This window comes from Sinohyriopsis cumingii, chromosome 4, assembly GCF_028554795.1.
Source record: "Sinohyriopsis cumingii isolate HCF-2022 chromosome 4, ASM2855479v2, whole genome shotgun sequence".
NCBI classification, from domain to species: Eukaryota; Metazoa; Mollusca; class Bivalvia; order Unionida; family Unionidae; genus Sinohyriopsis; species Sinohyriopsis cumingii.
The window spans coordinates 14,878,205-14,896,546 of NC_142964.1; the positions used below are offsets into that span (position 1 = coordinate 14,878,205).

General features: G+C 33.7%; 1 protein-coding gene across 2 annotated transcripts in view; it reads left to right on the top strand.

Moving 5' to 3' along the window:
• LOC149800653 (myocyte-specific enhancer factor 2C-like) overlaps positions 1-18,342 on the top strand; it is a 229,759-nt gene that overhangs the window by 49,050 nt on the left and 162,367 nt on the right. Inside the window, exon 3 of one of the 2 annotated variants that reach the window (XM_089954667.1) lies at positions 1,691-1,749. The gene's annotated coding sequence lies outside the window, so the exon portion shown is untranslated. Of the gene's footprint in view, positions 1-1,690; positions 1,750-9,024; positions 9,265-18,342 lie in introns of those variants that run through there. The other variant, XM_089954668.1, reaches the window with a different exon arrangement.

The window sequence follows — 18,342 nt, forward strand, 5'->3', positions numbered from 1 at the left end:
CAACAACACAAGTAGGTTATTAAGACACATAGATTAAAGGACACCCCATAGTAGTTAGCTTGGGCTTATCCTATGGTAGGATTTGAACCACATGGTTTTTGGTCACACATCAGGCATACTTACCATAGAGCCACTGTGGCACATGTCTCCACTAGTCACCTCTTATGACATACACAAAGGCATGTCACATGAATCAATGAACTGAGATGTTTTTGTGTCTTGTCAATCATGTCCAGCATAAATTGGATTTCAGTTCTGATTTGTATATTTTTACACATGGACAATTAATTTTTATTAAACAGCTTAATTTTTTTTGTGTCATAATATCATGCAATAATGATCATGTTTCTTTATTTTGTTCTAATAACAGGAAACATCAAAGATCATTATATGTTTGAAACGAAGCATTGCAATTACATATATTTAAACATGGAATCACATCCACTTATATCAGACATAAAAGTTACAAAACTGTCAAATAATTAAATTTCCATGAACTGCACGCAGTTTAGGTAAATATTCAGCCTCTTTAGTATATGGAGGATCTCAGATGGGTAATGATTTAATATTTAATTTATGAAACAAGATGGATAATGTCCATCTTTCTTGAGCCTTTGTGAACAAAAGCTGGACATTTTTCAATGAGTTTCATAAATTTAACATTAAATCATTAATTACCCCTTTGAGATTCTTTTTATCACATAGTTTTTATTTCAGTGGAAACTACTTAGAGGAATGATTAATTTTGTTCATTCTGACAGACGGTGCACCATTCATTTGTTGGATGTAAAATATAGTCCCAAACAAAGTTGAACTAGTAAAAGTAGATTGTATTCTTTTACTGACTATAAATCAAAGAAAAAGCTTCCATTTTAATAAACAGAACATTTTATAATGACAAAATAATTTTTAAAAACTGAATGATCAGTGTGATGTGATGCCACATTGTATGATATGATACACAGTAGGCTTAGAGTACATGTTTACCCTAAAATGTCACTTTCAGAAATAAACATTACATTATTGTGATTTTCGTGCAGAAATTTCCATATTTACTGTAATGCATTTGCGACTGGATATTTGAAGTATTTGATTTGGAACAACAGACTTCACAGAAGACATAAACCAATTTATTTTTGAGTCGGATTTGCATCACATATATACTGTGTAAATATGCTTTGGTTGGATAAAGTTCTGTCATTTGGGATACCCATTTTTGTCCATATTCTTCTGTGAATAGAGGTGAGTTTATTTTTTTCTGTAAGTTAATATTTAAACCACGCTTTTATATAGGGTGGATTCTATATCTATGCTAAAGATATACCGCCCCCCCATCCCCCACCCCACCCCACCACCTGCTATCAAATGAAATTAAATTTATTTTCTTACATAGCATGTAAGGATGAATTAGATTTCACTAAAATGGGGTCTTGCATCGTTTTGGAAGTGCATGAGACAAAGTTGGGGAGTACCGGGTTATGTGATTACAAACACTGTAGTTTGTAAATCCTTCTATATCCACTAATGAATATGCATAAGTATATATGAATCATTATAGTCCATAATTTATTCAATATCAATGATGACAAGGTAATATCATTCACTTGAATGTATAAATATTTATTACTTGGCATCATAGATCTTTCTAACAGCATCATAGATCTTTCTAACAATCACATTTTTGTTACAGGATATTACCTTATTACCAAACAAGTGACACCAATTCAGTATAAAGCAAGTCATTTTAAGGTAAGATTAGTATACTATAATCACTGGTGCATTTTATGAGCTATAAATTGACCTTTTGATGAGAAAAAAATAAGAAGAGTACGAAAGATGTGGCTTAATTTGACAAGTTGAATACTGTTTACTGCTTTAGACCTTTTTGTTAAGGATGTTGCTCATTGAGTAGGTAATGGTGCATAAAGATATAACATTAGCTATAAATAAGAATATATAGCATACATAATATGGCAACAAATGTTCATGACATTACAACAACTGTAACAAAGGTCATGGGATCAAAGTGCAACAGTTGTTGAAATGTCACCTGTTTGTTTAATCTATTAATAATCTATTTGTGGAACTGCCAGACACCTTCTAGGAAGTACCCTGCATTTTCCCTCCAATTTGGCATCTGCTTAAGGGTGCTTCTTCTATGCAAATTACATGAAACAATCCCATATAACCAGGTCTTTCTAATATTAGACTTAAGATTTGCCATCAGTTTTCATTAATTTCCTGTAATAATTATGAATGATTGAGTGACCTGATTCCCACATCTGTTTGTGTCCCTTTTGGTAGCAGCTGATGTAACACATCAAAGAGTTACCCTAGTAGAAACCATGGTTCAAGACAAAAGGGGTTTTGGGCTCCTATTAAAATTGTGCAGGTCTAAGAATAACTTCTAATGACAGAGCTATCACATCTGCTAGTAAAACCAAATTTGGAATCTTCAAAGGCAATGAAGAGTTCATTGGCATTGACTTGCATGTCATGGAGAAAACAGGCACCTGTTAGTGAATCTCTGAAATTCAGGCTCTCTCTCCAGAAGTGCAGCTAAAAATTCTTGTACATTTTCAAAAGCTGTTTAGATATTAACCTAAGAAACAATGCTGGGAACAGATGTTAAATATATTGGCCCTCCATCCCACAGGAAAAGAACCACTATATAATACAAGCATTAAATATGGTTTGTGTTATAAATGTAGAATGTGCAAGTTTGATGATCTGCCATTTACATTTAGCATATTATGTTTGTTGTGAGTTACTAGCAACAAATCATATAACAAGAAGATCAATCTTTGATTGGTGTTCTTTCCTTTAATTTGCTTTTTTAAAAGTTTCAGTTCCACAAAAAATAATTTGGCAGAAATATCACTTTTAAATGAATGTATATAGCCTCAGTAAATACATATTATTATTATTATTATTATTATTATTATTATTATTATTATTATAGCAGTGTGTGAAATTTGTTGTGCTTAGTTATACATTTATTTTGAAGGTTATATCTTCCTAAAATGTTTGCAATTCATTTTTACATTTTTTGGAACATGATCTTTAGTTGGCACTATGTAGCTGCTATTGTGCTGAGGTGCCATAAAGCACTACTACATACATATTCCATAATTGTACATAAAATAAATGTGTAATATAACAAAGAAATAAATAGTAAGTACAAATTTGTAACTTTTTCTGATGGATTGCATAATATAGGTGACCTTTAAGGTAGGGTTGACTATATCAATTGATGCACTTCACAATTTAAAAAAAAATGTTTTGTTATTCACATTTTCAAAAAATATTAACATTTACTTATTACTGCGGTCAGACATCAGCTTGATATGTAGTATTTGCTTTCCAAAATTTAATTAAAATTTATATTGGTATTTTTCAGTTTTTAAAAAATATGTTTTATTAGTATCAACCATTATTTATTATATTAATGACCAAAAGTGTGTAAATAACAAAAATTCCTACTAGTGTTGTAACTGTTTGAAAGAAAAAGTGGGAGCATGGTCTGCTTTTTACAAAGCTTTTGATTTTAATTTGTTCTGTGCTCAGGATCATATTTTGTAAATTGGCTTGAGGCATTTATATACTTTTTCATTCAGGAAATTGTCATTCATTTGTTTCAGCCACTTCTGTTTCCCAGGAATGTTTGTTGATGAAAGTTTTAGCAACCCAATAATTGGTTTAAAAAAAACAAAAACAGTTTTTGTTTCAAACTGCAATCAACAAGTATTGTATGTCATAGAAAATTATACATGACTCTGTCTCTTACAGAAACATTAAGATCATATCAACACCTTTGCAAAGAAGAAACAAATCTCTTCATCAGTGTTACATATTCTTTGATTCTAACCTTCAAGGAGAGTATTCTGTTGTTGTTTAGAATTCTAAAAATGTGAATTGATACATTCATTTGTTTGACAGTCCTTCGTTATGTACCGATACCTAGTGTTTTTACTTTGATTATTTCTAGTGATACATATTTTTCCCTTAATCTGTTAAAATCAGCCCATATACAGCTTTATCATGCTGCTTGGTAAAATTGAGAAACAGCAGCAAAAGATAGTAGTTGTTATAATTAGCAGATCATGATATTAAGGGAGGAGCCTGTCTGATTTCTGTCATGACTTTGCCATTTGTCAGTCAGTTGAAACATTCTCCAGAAAATAACCTTCTCCATAAAATAAAGTCTCAAAGTGCAGATATACAAAATACTTATTTGATCCATTCTGCATTAAAAGTCTATGACTTAACAATTCTGTATGATTTGTACCAAATAAGGCTTTATTGATTTGCTGGATACTGTTAAAAGCAGTGCAGATGCACATATAGTTATCAGTCTTCAATAATTACTTATGATATTTCACTTAAAGACTTAGGGTGATCTGTAGTGGATGAATGTTTAGCAAATAAAGTGCTATGCCACCAAAGGGTATCATGTTACCGTATATACTTATAAGTGATTCCAACTGCAAATGGTACAGACACAGATCAGGTGTTGCATAATGCAAAAGCAGATCTATCTATGCAGTTTAGTAGAAGTAATCAGTGCAACAAATCACGTAGACCCTTATCTGCCAGAACATTATGCAGTGGCAGATCAGGGTATTATGTTGTTTGTAGATGGACTCAGCTTGTAGTTGTAGTTGGACTCAACTTGTAAGATACTTCGACATGCTGAGATTTGCGATATACAAGAATGTTTAATGTTGAGATATTAGTGTTGGTATACTTGTTTTTGTCTCTCCTGCTTCTAGAACAACAGTGGTCAAGTTGTTGAAGCTTATATTATTATTAAAAGTTTGATTTATTTTTGTTATGAATTCAACATAGAAATACATTAGTGGCTGCCAAAGACTTCACACTTTAAGTCAGCAAATAATGGGGCAAACCTTGATTTTTTTTGTCATCAGAAGATTAGAAACATGCAGCCATCTGAAATGTATTATCATCAGTGTGGGCTAATCTAGAATGATTGGAGGATCTGCGTTGATGTGGCTAAAATGTCTCTAAACTTCCTTTTAAGAGGAAAATTCTTTATTTTTTAAAATTACTAAATATTTAGTCCACAAAGAGTTGCTGAAGAAATGTATTTATAAAGTAAATTTTTAAAAAACCTTGAAAATAGATGACTACTGCTGAAAAGGCAACTTTTCATCAAAAATGTACACAGCTGGATTAGGAAAAATAGACATTATTGGCACTGAAATGAGGCTGAAATTCAGCTGCAAAATTGGCTTTAATAAATACCCATTATGTTTAAACTTTAATGGAACATTAGCTGGATAATGTTTCTCAGCCAGGTTGTAATAGTTGAACTTTCGCCTTTTTTGTTGTGTTCTTTCATTTTCAGTTTACAATGTTTGCTCTGTTAAATTACTAGTTTGGGTGCATTTTGATGACGTCACCAAATTTGAATATTCCTTGTGTATTTAATCACTTGTGTATCGACATTTCACATAAATTACAAATTTAGCCATTCCTTGACAATTTGTAAAAAAAATTCTAATTCCTTGTTAACATGCTGGCTGTAATGTTAAAGCATAGAGAAAGAAGCCATGCACGATGTGCACATTTCATTTGCACTGTCATACCGTACATGACTGTCATGGGTCAGTACTTGTTATATGGTTTCTATCTCTTGATCCAGTGGCAAAAGGTGTCCCCGTTTCAGAGATACAGTGGAGTGTAAGTTGAGTAGTAACTTGGTTGGAGGGCCAAGTGTTATAGTTCTGATCATTCACAAGAAGATGATGCCTGGATGATCTAACACCTTGAAAATATAGTTGGGAACTTTTCCAAGTTATAGAATTTTTAGGGTTCAAAATACACAGTATGCAGGAAATTTTATATGTGTACCTTTTTATTTCGCCACTTGGTGAAAATCCAGTAGAACATTTTCAATACTGAGAAGTTTTAAAAGAAAAAACCCTCAGTGATTTTCTTGCCTTTTAGTAAGCCATTGGATTAAACATGGGTGGCAGACATTTGTTGTATGCTATTCCCCTTTGAACTCTGACCTTTATTCCTTCTTAATGCTTTGGTAAAATATGAGGTGAAACCTTGCCTAGTAGAGGTAATGAATTTGTATAAAGATGGAAAAGCAATTAAATGAACCAGTCTGTTTTTTTATCATTTCAAATAATATTATTATTATCTCTGTCCTTTTCAAATGAAAAATGTGATTAATATATTACCTTGCATATTCTTGTCTGGATGTTCGTACATAAAAGTCGTGCAATTTCCTATACAATATTAAAGATAGAGACCTAAAATCTTGCGATATTATTGGATGCTCTTTTTTATATGCAAAAAGGTGGTGGTGGTTTTACGTTGAATTACTCATAAGTTTTTAGTGTTGATTGTTTGAGAATTAGTATGTGTAATATTTGAACCAAGTAATTATTCCAGCCAAATGAAACTTTCATCAATACCCCAATACCCCTGTGGGCTACATAAGTGGTGTTTTACACAACATGGGAGATATTTAACTCTCCACCCTATAATCATAATATAGTTTTATTGAACAGGAAAGGTAAATTCATACAAGTGAGAAAAAACCCAAATCAACTGACATTGACCCATTGACCCCTGGGTCTCACCAACACACCCCTCTTTTGCCACTAAATTGGAAACTATTGAGCTATTTTGCAACAGAACCATAAAATCACTTTATGAACATGAAAAGACAGTAATGCACATGGGCAGCTAGCATTAACTCCTTCTTAACTTGGCCAAGAGGCTAAAATTTGGGTGATGGCCAAAATTTGGGTGGCATCATGGGGACATGTTTATAAAGACAGAATTGAAATTTCTTGTATATTTGTTTGTAACAAACAACAGAGAGTGATATAAGTTATTTGCATTAAATAAAAGTTGTCCTCATTCAAACAGAAGAAAGGACAACTTTATTCATCAATTAATGATGTACTAAAAGGCAAATTAATTTAGGAATTTCCAATACTACATTGAGCGTCTGAAAGGTGCCGTTCAAGTTGATGAGCTGTTCACCTCCTGTCACAACTCTAGATAATAATTGAGTAGTCATGCATTTTTTATGTTCGCATGTTTAAAACGCTGTCAACATTTTCCTGTGTTAAAGAAAATAATAAATTCATGAGACCTATTAGCTTTCGTAGTTGTAAAAACACATACATACTTTCAGCATGGTATAACACAATTTTAACAAATAGAGTGTACTGCATTGATTAATATACTGACATAAGTTTTCAAGAAGATATGCTACCACAAGATCCATTAGTATTAAAAACTATTATTACATTTGTTGATATAGAGTCCAAATCTTTTAAAAAGTCAGCTGAAACACCATCACAGGAACATCCTTGGGCAAAAAGGTAGATTCCATCAGTCATTTCTAACGATACAGAGCATAATCTACATTTCCGACTACATGGGGGACAGTTCAGGATCTGTATTTCATGCTGAATACTGAATATACTTGCTTATAAGTCATAAAACTGCAAAAAAAAAAAGATCCTGATCTGCTGTAGCATAATGTGCTTATAAGCAAGTACATACAGTACAATCCATACATTTCTGACAGAAGATGCCAGTGTTTATGTGTGGGAATCTTCACATTTACTAAGTACACAGTGTTTATTCTATGGTTCAGTGAGGAGTAGGCTAGACTGCATGGACTTGTATTTAGACTGTTACTGTGCAATGCCATCAATGATAAGATAGAGAGCCAGTCAGTGTTAAAAATTGCTAATTAGTTGTGTGTATGAACTAACTGCATTTTGATGGACTAATTTGGCACAGGTGGAATACAAAGTTTATATCATGACTGTTTGTAAAAAAAACTGATTTCTGGAACATGTAAAGACTAGATAGTAATTGACCAAGAATATGTCGATGTTTCAATAGGTACGCTCATGATGTACCATTTTTCTTTTAACTTTTCCTTATAAATTTACAGTATTTCTTCCATTATAATGGGGGGGGGGGCATCTAGTAACCTATAAAAATGTGCTGAAAAGTGAAAGTGGTCTTAACATTAGAAAAGAATTTCATTGTTGATATTGTAGGGTTTAACACCATTTTTCAGCACAAGATAGGCTATATGTTGTGGCCAATATAAATGGTGGAGGAAGAACTAGGGAAAATCCCCGGAAAGAACCACCAACCAATAAGTAGCTATTGGCAAGCTTTCTCACATACCCACATTGGCCAAATCTGAGACTCGAACCCACGCAGACAGAGGTGAGATGGCAGTGATCTGTAATGGTGATGGTGAGCACTTTTAAACCACTTGGCCACTCAGGGCCCCCAAGAATTTTGTTGAGAAAATTGTAATAATACCTCTTTTTGATGAAAAGATATGTTAATGAGGTTTATTAGATTTTGGGACTTTATTTGTACTTGTGCTTGTTTGTCTTCATTGGAATTTATGTCTTTTTGAATGCAAATCAAAATCACTTGCAGATGTTATAATGACATGCTTGAATTTATTGATGTCCTCACCATTCACATTTTTTTAAATCTAGTTTGTACCTGAGTTATATTTTCTTTCAGGCCAAAAATTCATTTATATAAATTGAATGGTAGACATTTAAATCAGCACAATTAGGATTTTGAAAACGCTTACAATAAATACATTGTAGTTTATACAAGGATATTTCACATTGATCACCTATTTGAAATGTTCAGTGAGGCAGATGGGCAGAGCTATTGGCTTGTGTATTACTTTATGCTAGTAATACAGTAATTTCATGGCTCTGATGAGCTGTATTATGCCACACCCTTTGTTAGGTTCCATTTAATAACATCTTAGTCTTCCTCAAAACAGAATTTATTATATCTTGACAGACTGTATCAGCATTTTTTTCCTACGAATTCTGACCTGGCTACACTTGTTTTATTGGTTAAAGGCGAATAATTAGCGTATAATTACCTGCAAAGGTGACTGACGATTTGTTCACCTGGTTTCCCCTATGATAAAATGGAATGATCCACCTGCCTTGTACCCATATGTTTTCTACGAGATTGTTTGGCGCAGTGCCATTCCTTCTGAGTGAGCCCACGATTTGATGAACTAGACAACAGTAAGTAAAGCTAAGACTGTAGTAGATAGGCAGTGTATTCCTTCATTAAGGAAATCTTCCTGTTAAAAAGGAAAACAGTTACTTCAGGAGCTCAACTAAGGATTTTCTATTTCCATTCAAGGGAAAGAAAGGTCATGTGGAGACTCTACAAAGTTTAATATTTCTGTTTGACACCATTTACAAGGTAGGCTATATGAATTTTTCTTAGAATTTTAGAGTCATCTCCAATTCAGTTTTGGTCCAGTAAGTAAGTAATTATCTGGAAAGTACCCTGTTGATAGACAGGACAAGAAAATGTTAATGAATAAATAGTAGCTACTTATGTGACTCGTTTCCTAAAGATTTGCTTACAGGACCTGTGTATATATATAGTGCAAGTGGCAGTTGTATTAATTATAGTGCACTACTGAACAGAGTATACATTCATACTCAAGTCTGATCAAATTCATCTTAATAACTTCATTATGGAAAGAGGATGAAATAAAAAATAAGCTTTCAGGAAATGCATATTTTCCAGACTTTGCAGGTGGAATTGGAATTATTTAGTGCATTTTGAAACTTGGATCTTAATTTGTAAAATATGCTTATTTATGCACGAGATCATGGGGAGTTTCCAATCTGCACAAGGTTACATTACTTTGTAATTTTGTTTTATGCTGAGACCCTAACACCGGACTGTATGCAATACATGTATTTTGCTTTCTTCCAGTCAAATGCAGTCTAATTCTTTTTTTCTTGGTTGGGTGTTATACGACTCTAAATGTCTCACTAAATTCAGGTAACTAAATTATATGTATATGGGTTGGTTGGAAATGTCTTCATTTGGTATTTACCCAGTGATCTTATTACATCGAAAACTAGATAAATTAAGTTTTAATATTAACTTGATCATAGAATGGCTTTCAAATGTAAAAGACCAGCTTGAGTTATTCACATGTCTTGTTAAAGTTTTACTCTGCTATCATGGTACACTCTACAACGCCAAAGAATGTCCATCATGCTTGTAAGAAAAATGAATACAAAGAAACATTTGTTTACAAGATGACCTCGTATGTGGCTGCTTGGCACCATATAGCCATCATTGTGGTGAGTACTGTAAAACTCTACTGCATACAGATATCATCATTACTGTTAAAGAAATATTTATAGAATATCATGAGTATGACATTTTGTATCCGAAAAACTGCTGATGATAATTTAGAGGCTGCAGGTCTGTGTAGGTAGGTAGCTTTGTTGATTGAGTTTCAATACTGACTTGCTTTATCTAACTTGTAGAATAAATAAATTCTTTAAAATCTCATAAAATGTGCTGACTTCAGAATAGATAAAGATGAGATGTAAAGAAAAGGTTTTATTTTTGTCATTATTCATGGTGCAGTCAACTGTGCTGTACAGTGAAGGATTTATGAAGGATGCAGCTCATTTCCACATTCAACAGTGTACACCCTCATCAGTTTTCCCTTGCCAAGTCCTTACCACCTCTGGCTTTGGCTGAATGCCAGTGTGAAGAAAAAACAGTTGGGCTTGACTTAAGGTAGTCCATATTTTTCAGGTTTTTTTTCTATAACTGAAAATTAATAGGAAAAATGCCCCTCCCCTCCCCCCCACTGTCTAAAAGAAATAGAGAGGGTGGGTTTCTAAATATTGATTGGATTTAACAATATAATGCTTGGGGGTTTTTTTGGGTGGTGGTGGTGGTATGAAATTATTGTAAACACTGCAATGATAAAAATGTGCCCCAAAAAGATTAAATATAATTGAATGTATAATGATTTTAAGTTTTAATTCACAAACTAGATTTTAGTCCAATACGAATGCAGTACATTTGTCAAGAAAAATACTATAGGTCACTCAGATAAATACATCTCTGCCTTAGTTTTCAGAAGAAACATGCATGCAGGGATATATTTTAATCATAATGGAAATAATGATGCACATGAACAGAAAACAAATTTAACATTTTTTTTGTGCTTAATCATCCCTCTCTGGTTCTTTTGTAGTTATGTATGTAATTTGAGCCATTTGTGTTATTTACCTATAGAGAAAACCAGTCAACAAGAAACAATGTCAAGGACACATCAACATGCAGTACTCACCCATGCATGAAGATATGTGCCAGTAATACACATTTGAAGATTCACATTAGCACTACCATCTATACTTACTTACAACTCAAGTCCAACTACATGCTGCACAGATCCAGCTCTGTTATTGAATAATGTGTTGGTAGATTTGGGTCTGTGCAGTTGTTATTTTTATGAGTAGTAAGTTGAATGAACAGCATAGACCCTGTTCTGCTGGTATGTAATGTGTTGCTAGAACAAAGTCTGTGTTGTTTGCAGTTGGATTTGATTTATAAGCAAGAGTGTGTGTGTGTGCTTTTGTAAAGTGAAGTTTATATACCTGTTTAGCCATTTCTGAGTCAAAACATTTCACCTTGCTGAGGAAGAGGATGTTGATAATAATTATGACAGCAAGGATTAGCTGAGTGACATTGATAAAAAAGGATTGATGATGTTTTTGGCTGCCATTATTTTCTCCATTTTTATAATGGTGACATAAAAAATATGCCTTGAAAGTCTTTTAATCATTACTCGAGCTTTTTGGGATTGTAATATCTTAATAGAAATGCATTTTAGTTCTGGCAAGTTTGAATTTGTAATGAACAAGAGAGATGATTAGATAAAACTAGTTTCCAGGGAGTTGACAATACACATTAGCAAGTAGCAATTTTCTACCCGTTTATGGTTTTGCTGCTTGGTGAAAAATTAAATAGGAAATTGTTGCTACCAGAAGTTTTAAAAGCACGAACCTATGGTGATACTTTTGTCTCTTGGTTAATCATTTTGCTACCAGATGAAAAATATGTAGCTAAAATAGCTACTAACTACTCCTCATGAATTTCTAACCCGGTTCCCAAGGGGTGGCAAAGTCCTTCGTAAAGCAAGCCATACCCCCCATTATGTAAAGGTTGATGTCTTGCATTTTATGACTAGGCAAGTAAACGTGACAAATTACTAGAGCTCCTCCTGAGTAGTCAAGATTTTCAGTTTTTCATTTCAGAATTATGCTACATCATCAGGCACATTTTTGGGCACAATTCATAAAAATGTTGAAAAATAAATGCATTAAAATTACAGGAATTTGAATTTACACAGATCATGCAGTTACCAAATCAGGCTGTTAGAAGGGTCCAAACTTCTAAAAACTGGAAGTTAAATTTATAGAATGTGTGAGTTTTAGGACTTGTAGCTTGTGTTCCTTCTTTACAAAGTTTTAAGAATACATGACCTTATGTGATGAGATTAGTCAGTAGTTATTTGGAATTTTCGAAAATGCAGTGATTGTTGACAGCTTGTGGCAGATGGGTGTGATTTGAAACACATAAATTTTAAGCCATTTATATTGAATTTTAATTAATATGAGTGGAAAATTGAAACCTATAACCACTTTTGTTATAAAAATGTATATTTTCTGTCAGTTAAAATAAGGTTTCTAAGCTTGGCAACATATTCAGAAGGTCAGTAATTGTGAAATTGTAAGGTTTAACAAGTGAAAGTTGCTAATGGATGATAATTATGGTTCTGTTTATTGTAATGTATTGTCTTTAATTTGCTGAACTCTCCATTAATTTTTATTTTGATATATGAATGAAATATTTTAAATTTTTTCTTAAGCACAGTATTTCAACATCTTTATAAGACTACAAAAATCTCTGAAATTTTAATACAGTAATTTTGATTGTTATCAGATGCGGTAACAAAATTAGTATGAAAATAACACACAGTATGTTAATCTAAGGTTCACTTTAGTTTGTAAGTTGTTCTTTTAAAATGGAACTTCACTTAACAGTTAACTGTGATATCTTAGTATTCCATTGGATACAGAACTCTCTGTAAGCACTCCAAGCACATCCACATCATGTACCTTCATAACTGCTTGTCTTGGACCCCCAATACATCCGTCTTCTCAAAAGGTTATATTAAAAAGTCCTATTTAGCAAGAAAAGTGATTGAACAGAAATAGAGAATTTTCATATTTAAAAGTGAATGGCGGTTTACTAAAGTAAAAGTTTCTTGATTTTCTTGAACATAACTGTTAATAATGCCCCTGTACTGTTGGATCAGGTGACCTCACCTGGAAAATCATTTTCCCCATTATGTCCCACAATTCCAGGAGACATTGTCAAAGGACTCCAAGTGTAAAAGGCCTACAGATCAAGGATATATGTAGCTATGACATCAAGTAGGACACTTATGAACTGAAGGTAGTATTTATAACATCAATAGTTCAGCCATAAAAACCAACAAAAGAAATAAACAAAGGATACCATTAGATGTTGTGTATACTGGCGTATAAATTGCTTCCAAACTGCAAGGAAAATATACCTTGATTTGCCATTACCTAATGTATAGATTAGGGTCTGTGTTGTTCTTTTGATGACTCCCTACAGACTGCATAGACCCAGATGTACCAGCACATTATGCAACAGCAGGTATGGATCTATACAGTTTGTGGTTGGACCTGACTTATAAGCAAGTATATATGTCAGTTGGCTGAGAAGAAGAAAAAAAGAGAATAAAGCCATGAAAATTGTGTTATACTGTTATCAGGCTGTCTCAAAGCTAGATCCAATTTCAATTTCAGTGTTTTTTCAAGAACTTTATTATTTAATTCTGATGTTTTATTTTGTTAAATAGTCAATTTTTGATGAATTTTCATACTTTTTTCATGTGATATCACATATATTTGGTAATTCAACAGCTATGGTGTAAGATGCTGCATAAAACAGAAATTCAATTTTGGGGATTGGAAATTTGTTGAAAAGCTGTTGGAGTATTGTATAGAAGTGATATTGTCTGATGTAGTTCATAGCATATGTGACCAATTTTCCAGACATTTCTCACATTAAACTATTCTCTGACTAGTTGAGGCAGTTTTCCTTTGGTTTCAAGAGATTGTTTTAAAGATGATTTGAGAATTCCATTAAAAAAGCTACCTCATTTAACATGCAGAACAGGAAAGCTGTAATTTTCTATTTATTTTTTCAAATGTGTCTTTTAGCTGCATTCACTGAATGACTCTCAGATCTAGCTGATACATTTGCTTCTTGCTTGTCTTGCCTTTATTTGGAGGAAAATGAATAAATGCAAGCCACAAGGATGCCAATGTCATGAACTTTGTTGTTTTGTGAATATCATTAACCCCCAAACTATGAATATGATGAAATATGCTAGGAAGTGGGGATGCTTTTTCTTGTCAGAGTAAATTCCCCTCTTCAGAAAGATGTGGAGAAGAGATAAGCCACTGATTTTAACACATTTTTATAATATTCAGTGCACATTGGCTAGAAATAACATTTTATCTTTGGAATATTGTATAAGTAGGTCATGCCTTTTGGTTTGTCTTGACATTCCAAGTCTTGTCACTGGGTAAAATCTTGGATCCCTACCCTGTAACCAAATATCAACTTTTGTTATGTTTAAAGGCAAAGTCATATATGCAGCCAGCATTATTCCACTGGTCTCTTCTTCCCCTTGCAGACAGGCACCTGGGTTTATCTTTTCATAGCCCTACCCTTGATGTGTGTGAACAGACACAAAGACACACTGCATGACAAGTGGAATAAATTTGTGCAGTTGGCACTGGATTCCCTTAATCTATTCTCCCACCACCACCACCACCACTCCTGTTCACCAATGGCATAACTTGCAAACCATTATGATTTCTGCACTATGACCTTGTATACATTTTACTTGCGCTGGCTTGGATCTCTAACTACCTGCTTGAACCAGTTCCTTGGTCATAACTTTAAATATCGCGGATTTTTAAAATTTACCTTTTAATCGTCACCATATAATCTGTATTGTGCTGATCTGCTATTAAAACATATGAATATATATGTATTGGGTTTTAAAGCACATCAGCACAATCCTGACTGCAGCACTAAGTAAGTTTTGGTATCCCTGGAGAAGGCATGCAAAACAAAAATAAAGGCAAGAAACATTAAAATCTTAAAAATATGAAATTAAAATTTTGAAAAAAATGAATCACACACTTTTGAAAAGATTCAAGAGTTCTCAGCTGGAACATTACCACAGGCAAAAAGGTTACACCATTAGTCGTCTTGTACATTGTGTAGGAGAGTATATTCTCGAACCCAAACTTGGTCTTGGGCATGAACAAGAGAATTCACTTTACAGTTACCAATAGGGAGGTAGTATAGTTACACTTGACTATGTGTCATTGTTCTCAATGATATTTAATTTTTATATCCTCTAATAATGTAGTCCCTTTATGGCTATGAGTTGTCTGTAATTCATTTTTATGTTGCTGATGCCCATGCCTGGCCAGCCACAAGAGGTACACATGGCTCTGCTGAGCATCTGTGATGCTTCTAGCTGCTACAGAATGGCATTACCCTAGTAATTTTTGTCTGCAATAGTCGCACTGAGATAACATCTCCATGATTGGACGCGTGTATTGTATGTACTAAGTTCATAAAATGTCTTCAGATATTTTCATACCATTCAGTTGTGTTAAAAATGTAAACTTTGTTTTTTTTAGGGTATATGTACTGTATGTTTTCAAATTGCAATTAAATATATGAAACTTTCTCTTTTTGTTAAACCTTGTTGATATTTCTTGTTGCCTATGCGCACCAGTCACCCAGCAGATACATTACTTACTATGGGAACAATTGCTTCACCATACGTGTGTTCATTATACATTGTGCTTTTGATGCACCATCCACGGATGTTAAATTGGGTATACCTGCTATCTGAGAAAAAAATGGCAGGATGTGGAGTTCCATGGAGCTCTTGTTTCCTCTTTGTCAACCAGTCATTCTTTTGAAAATAGAAACACATATCTTTAAGTTTTAATTTAAATTTAGTTTAATCTTTATTAAGGTGTTTTATTCATTTTTAAAGAAAAAAGTGATTACAGTATTCTTCCGTTTTATTTTAGGAGCATATTAGATTGCCTCATGAAAGACAAAATTCACTAACTGCAAGACTGTTTTGGTTAGACAAATGGTCAGTTTGAAGTCAGTGAAATACCCTTGTAGTTTTGAGTGTTTTGCCTAGTGTGCAGAATTGTGCAAATATATCACTGCTCTTTTTGAATATATGGTATTGTTCTTTTTGAATACATGGTATTGTGTATTGATTTTCACCACAAATCCAGGTAAGTGACCATGTTTGTGGTTTGAAACAACTGATGTAGGTTGTTAGTTGTCATTACATGTCCTTTGTTTCAGGGTACTAGACTGGTTCACTTTTTCTCTGCAGCAACTCTTAAATTTAACAAAAAGAAAATCAGACTGTCAGTATAGCTTGGTTTACAGAATAAAGTTAAGAACACATTTGATTGATTAATGAATTTATATTTCCAGTCATTGGTCCATAAACAGTTACTTATCACCAGCTTTGTGTCTTTGGGCAGATAAATTAGCACTAACAGCCCAGGTTTTAATGCAAACACACAGACGTATAAGAGTGGGTGATAAAAGCAAAACATGTTCGAAATAATGTAATTTTTAATTTGAACTTCCAAATTATTTAGTTAGTGTTCCTGTAATAGGGAGACAGCAAGTCCCCTGAACATTTCAATCTAGACACAGCACTAGTTTTCATTATATGAAAGATACAGTTGCTGATTTTATAGCTTCAGTATTATTCATCCTGTCTTTTATGAAACTTTCACCATATACCAAATAGCCCTGTCAATCATTACAACGTTTCTTTCAAAAAGAAAAACTGATATCAAAGAAATAATGGTGCTAATTAGAGGGCAGAACATTGGTGCATATGCCAGTGGTGGCTTCTTCAGAGAAGTTACACATGAAGCCAGCTAAATGTCAATGAATACATGTAGGTCAGCTTTGGGCAACTTCCTCTAGGGCACCTGCCCGATGAATGATTGTTAAAGTGGTACCCTATGATGTAAAATATTGGATAAAACCAGGTCACAGGCTGGATTCAGCCAGCAGGCTGTATTTTGCCCACCCCTGATGTAGGTGCTGTCATAAAATTGCAGACTTCTTCTGGATCCCAAAGACATACAATTCTTACAAATGAAAAAAGCTGTTCATTCATTCATCTAGTCCTGGACAAACAATTGCACAAGTGCAAGGTTGTTGTTGCACTGATTTTCTTAGGAGACAAATAAACAATGTCTTTAATCTCTAACCACAGAAAAAAGGGGGGCATTTTGCATAGAAACAGTTGAAGATCATAGCTGATAATGATGCATGTTAATTTACTACACAGTTGAACATTTAGTAGATGATATAGACAGTTATTTCGTATTGAATCAATAATCGTCCTCTACACCTTTGAGACATTATATATTAAAAGTTTGTAACTTTGAAGACTTGAAGATAGAAACACATAACATTGTACACTAAACTATTGCAACACAGTTAATCAGTTTGTTTCAGTTTTGTCACATGTACAACAACTCAGAGGCATGTGGAGTAAAACTTAAATTGAAAGGATGACTGTTTTGGGAAATCACCTGTCATTTGATTTGACTTTAAACTTGAAATAGAGTTTTCGCTCACACCCAAGAAAAATTGACATTCAGAAGTTTGCTTGTTTTCCACAGCTGGTCAAAAGTGACATTTCAAAAGTAAAGTCCCTTGTGATTAGTGGGCACAAAATCTCGAGCCCCATCTCAGTTTCACAAGTTTTATAATCACCAGGTCACATTCTTTGTGCTTAGATCAAAATTGTTATATAATTTATAGTGAGACCACTTATCTTGACCTACCAGATTTTAATCATTGAGTGGATGTTGTCTTAGGACAGGTTTCAGTGTACTGCCAGCAACATGGATGTTGTGGCAAGGTGGTAAAATATTAGATTCCCAAGTTAATTACTGACTTTGATTGGCAGCAAAATATCTGGCACATGCCTGAATTAAGATCAAACCCTAGAGTGTACAGATGCACAGTTAGGACGTTTGCACTGTGCCGACTTGGACCCATGAACAGTGGAAGTTCTCATGAGCCTAGTCAGTAGCAACAATTAAGTGCCTCTCATCTGAATGGATAGGTATGGTAACTCATTTTTGATGTTACTGTTGTGTATTGGTCAGGTCACCTGTTTCTCCAGTCCATTAAAATTGTCACTGCCCATCCTTTACAACTACCTGTGGAAGATTCAACAGGTTCTTCCTGCCAGGTACCTTGTCACCTGTGTTGACACTTAACTTACCTTGTTTTTCTGATAAAATACACAGACTGTGGGTCACCTGT